A 5,275-nucleotide genomic window follows, 5' to 3' on the forward strand; every position below is an offset into this window, starting at 1 on the left:
TTATCTGAAAGGCATCTATCAATTGAGAAAAACAGGAAGGATATAGACTAAGGAATTAAAAATGTTCAGGTCCAGGTGGCAGAAATGTGATTTTTTTTGTTCCTTTCCTTGTCTCTATTTCTAATTCTGTATAGTTTGCAGTCTCTGCTTATAAAGTCAAAACAAAGATTACTTAAAAAGAAAACCTTGGGGACTTCTGGTTTCTCACTCTGCATGTAAGCAACTTTGAAACCACCACCTGTCTTAGCAACAAGCAAAAACCAGAACAGATTCAAAAATCAACAACTCTCCTTGGATCCGGAGAGGGGAGGGCAAAGGACAAACTGCTGCCCCTAAGACTGGAGAGACAGACAGCGAGCCCAGAGGGCGGCAGCTCATCAGAGCAGAGACACAGAGCAGGAGACGCAGCAGGAGCCGGTGCTGGAGCAGCACCACCCGGACGGTACTGGTGAGTCGCTGGGGGCTCAGTGTGGACAAGCCTGAGAGTGAAAAGCCACCACAGAGGGAAACACAGCCCTGTGAGCTTGACTCGCAGGATTCCAACCAGGAGTCCGCAGTAAGTGTTAGAAGAAAAACCCCTGAAGCTTCTGGAGGATGGAGGATGGAGGGGGAGCTATACTGAAAAGACCCAGAACACGGTCCTTAATGCGGCCTCCCCCAGGGAGGACGCTAGGTAACCACAACCCAGCCTGCTGGGGTTCTCACTGGAGCCTAACTGACCCCAGGGAAGCAAAACACCCAACTCCAGCCAGCTCTAGCCGTCCTGTCCCTCCCATGGGGAGAGGAAGAAAGCAGATAACACTTGGGAAGTTCTCAGTCCAGGGGAAGAGGCTCAGTGAAAGGCTGAGACCTGATCTCAGGACCGTGGAGCACTTGCCGCCCCCGCACCTCACCTCCGCGTTCCTAAAGGATTCCTCCAGCAGTTCCTTCCCCTCAGCACATCGTGCCTGGCCGTCAGAAAAGAATCACAAGGCACCAAAAGGCAAAAAACCACAACTGTAAGAGCTTCATCCAGACCTCTACTAAGTTTTCAGTGTGGGAACGTGGTCATTAGGTATAACCGCTTTTGCTCAGACAAGCATTGACGTTTGATGTAAAACATATGCACACACACACATCACCCTGTCCCCACACACATTGACTCGGACAAGGTACTTGTCAAATTTTCAATTTAACTGAAGTGGCAGATTTTTACTTTCATCAGTTCACATAAGGGTCTATATTTGAATATTTCTTTGATCACTGTCTTGAGTCCACAAGATGGCAGTGTCTTCTCAGGGACCCTGTGTGTGTGGGTGTGTGTGTTTGTGTGTGTGTGTTTGTGTGTGTGTGAGAGAGAGAGAGTGAGCTAGAGAGGAGAGGAGGGGCTTGGTGGTGTAGCAGGAGGGATGTTCCCATTGGTAGAACAGATGCTTTTTATGATTTCTAAAGCAGAAGAAGTAGAAGTGTCTGAGTTGGACCCATTTTTTTAGGGTCTAAAATTTGAATCCTTGGTGAACAGAGGAGGAGAGAATGCTGAAATCCTCAAGAGGTTTCCTGGTGACCCTGTGGCTTCAGCTGACCTGTGAGTCTGGGGCGTTTCTATGAGAACATAAAGCACAGTGTTTGGAGTCATGAGCTTTTCTAGGCCCGTGGATAGAAACATGAGTGTTTTTTCCCTTAAATAAGGGAGGGTAGAGGTGGGAGTCCTGTGGAAAGATAACTTAAATTCTGGAGATTAAATATCTTCTCTGACTGGCCATTCGCTGTCTCTCTGCACAGGGATGAGGAGCCAACAGAAGGGAGCGGCGCAGAGCCTGACTGTTCCAGAGGGAGCCACCGCCTCTCTCATCTGCTCTTACAGTGTCAGTGATCCTCAGAACTTCATGTGGTACAGACAGTATTCGGGGAGAGGCCCTGAGTGGTTGATGACCTTTTACCCCAATAATGAGAAAAAAGAAGGAAGATTTACAGCGCAGGTCAATAAAACCAGCCGCTATGTCTCCCTGCTCATCAGAGACTCTCAGCCCAGCGACTCAGCCACCTACCTCTGTGCAGAGAGCGCACAGCGCTCCCCTGGCACCTGCGGCCCGTGCGCAAACCTGCTGGGGCCCCGCAGTGCCTGATGCAGAGCTTAGGCTGCAGGCAGAGAAGTTCTCTCTGTTTCCTCAGTGCAAATGGGAATTAAGTGTAATAGTATGGGAGGTTAAATTGACTAGGGAAGTATTCTCATAGTTCAGAAAATTATGGACCCTGAAGGGAAATTAAAGACACAATATTGGTCCAAATGACAGTTTGAAATATTTTCCGGTCTTCCCTTTGTATTCTAGTTTTATACACAATTTTACTCAGTGGGATTGGTTTTATGATGCTGTTATATGTGACCAAATACTTTAATATGGTAACTCTGAGTCCAGGAAAAAGTTTGTGGCCTGATGGAATTATGGCCTCATAATAGGTATAAAATTCAATTACAGGCAAAAAAACTAAAAGTCACGTTTGTGTTAAAGCTAAAGTTATGGTCTGTTAGACTTGACATTGTTTATGTCATCCAAATAGTGGGAAAGCTTGGCAATGAGGAATTAAGTTTTTTTTAAACATTTTTTATTGATTTATAATAATTTTACAATGTGTCAAATTCCAGTGTAGAGCACAATTTTTCAGTTATACATGAACATATATATACTCATTGTCACATTTTTTTCTCTGTGAGCTACGATAAGAGAAGATTTAAGATTTTTATTCATTTTTGTTCACATAGTCATTGACTAAAAGGATGCAATCTAATCAGAATTTGCCTCAGATTCTCATTCTACAGACTTATGACTACAAAAATATTTCCAAATCATAGAAAAAATATTTGAAAGGCAATGAGACAGAACATGAAGTTTTGCTGGAATCAAGATACTCAAATTCTAGTTCCATTTTTCTGGTGCGCCTTCTGGCAGCCATGACACACTGGGAAGAGCCTGGTTTGTGGTGCTGGCTTGAGTCTCTTCATGTTTTTAATGAGACATTTGATTTTAGGCTGTACTACTGTACACATTTCAGGATTGGTTGAGAATTAAATGGGGTAGCATGTAGTCTTAGGTTGAGTTCCTTAAAAGTAAATCCTAGATTGGGGTTCCCTGTGCCCATCGTTTTCTGAGAAAAGCAGGTTAGGATGAAAAGCAAAAGACTAAGAATGGATGTGGCCCTTCTGGGCTCTTGGTCCAGCCTGACCTCATGGGGTGATGTGGACGTGAGATGCACCCAGAACTGACGCCTCCCATCTTGAGTCATGGCGGCCAGGCAGCTGACTCCTGTGCTCCAGGACAAGGCCGCCATTGGAACAGGCCACAGCCTAGCAGAGAAGGGGGACTTTTATTGGCATCGATCAGTTTTCTGGGGAAGAGGCCAACTGTGAGCCTAGAGTAGCCAGGACTCGCTGCGGCTGGGGACCGGGTGCACTGCCTGGAAAGGGGCTCTAGTGTATCCCCCTAGTGTCTACTGCTCACATGGACCTCCCTTGTCACATGGTCTGTGTTCAATAAATGATAGGCACTGTCATTATTATATTTAAATTTTTAATTTCTTTTTACATTTAATGATGTTTATAAAGTTAGTCTTACCAATCTGGAAGAATTGAAATAATGTAGGGTAAAGCACTTAACAGAAAAAAAATCTACATCCATATAAAGAATTACTACTCCAAGCCAACACTCAAGAGTTTTTGAGAGTAGTAACCAAGGAACCAGTATACTATGCTCTTTGTTCCTTTGGTCAGCCTCATAAGAAGCTACATTCCCACACTGGACCATAGAGCGTGACATTCTGCCATCACTTTGGGTCCAGGTATAAATGACTCTGATGATTCATAGTTGATGGCTGTGGGCTTCCATGTATGGAAAGAGATACCATCTATACTTATAAATCACCAATATTACTTTGTTCTTGGGTTATATTTAAGAATGACGGACGGGTAGCAGGATAGACCCCTTATGTCATTGTGCCCATGTCCTCCACAAGAGTGCTGCCTGAATGGAATGTCTGGCCAGCAGCTGGGCACGTGGACCCACCATGTTAATCGGCAGGCTTCTTATAAAGATGAATGAGCAGGGAGCTGGTTATTAAGTTGTTCCTCCCCTTCCACTGCACCTAATACCAGTTTGAACACAGCTTCACTTTGTCAACTGCTCACAGGAAAAGCTCCAGCATCCCAGGTGTCTCACTTCAACTTCAGTGGAGGCTAAGTGCCCGGGTGGAGGCTGCCCCACCATGCTTCCCCCACGTAAGTGCAGCAGCAGGATGGAGAGCACAGAGGGAGGTTGGTGTAGCTGTTCCCCATCATATCCTACCTTCAGTTTGTCCCCGTGTTCTGTCCCCCCTGCCCTCCCTCACACCCAGTCTCTTTCTCAGTCCAGAACGTCTACAGGGTCCTAAGCAGTAAGTTTCCTTCCGCGTTTCCAACGAAATCCTTTCAAAGCTCATTCTGGGCTGTGCTTTCTCCCTCTCTGTCTCACTCATCAGGATGCTCACATCTGCTTTCTGTCTGATGGGAATGGTTGGTATCTTTCATATTTTTATTATTTTCATGTTATGGATTTACGTTCATTCTGTTTATACTTGTAAGTTTGATCTCAGTGGGAAGATTGGAGAGAAGGGAGGAGGTCCATATGCTTCATCAGATTTTTTTTTTTTGAGCACAGTGTGTTTTTTATGTAAATACATTTAACGTGTAACATTGTATAAATTTAAGGTGTACAACATGTTAACTTGATACCTTTATATATTGTAATAGGATTGTTATTGTGGCGATAATTAGCACCTCTATTCCATTACATAAAGTGATCAGATATTTTGAACCAGAAGCACACCCGGCAACATTTAAATTTCAAAGTGACTATATGATTTGGTCTCAGATGTGAAAGAAAATCTATCAGCAGGGTCAAGAAGTAAATCAGAAGCCCAAGGGAGAACCAGTTTCAAGCTGCAACAAGTGAACAGAGTACTCAGAAAGGAGGGCATTGGTCTGATCTTTTGAAAAGGACCCCAGCTGGCCAGATCCTCACCTCACCTGAGATTTCTCTTCTTAGTTACTTCAATTTTGGGTTTCAGCAGTCTCTGTGCTAAAGGAGGTTGAGTAGGAAAGTCTTTTCCCTTGGGAGTTTCATCGTACTGCTAGACGGCAGAGTGCATTTCCCGTGTCTGACAGGCCGTCTCCCACCTGCACGGGGTGCTGCTTTCTTGGCCACGTGGATTGTCACTGTCACTCTTCCCCCGCGTCCCCGGTCCCCTGCAGGAGCTCCTCTCACTT

General features: G+C 45.0%; 1 pseudogene; it reads left to right on the forward strand.

The window, feature by feature from the left end:
- Positions 1–471: 471 nt before the first annotated feature.
- Positions 472–4,961, forward strand: LOC140697039 (T cell receptor alpha variable 12-2-like; annotated as a pseudogene).
- Positions 4,962–5,275: the final 314 nt, after the last annotated feature.

The sequence above is a fragment of the Vicugna pacos genome, chromosome 6 (assembly GCF_048564905.1).
Source record: "Vicugna pacos chromosome 6, VicPac4, whole genome shotgun sequence".
Classification (NCBI taxonomy): domain Eukaryota; kingdom Metazoa; phylum Chordata; class Mammalia; order Artiodactyla; family Camelidae; genus Vicugna; species Vicugna pacos.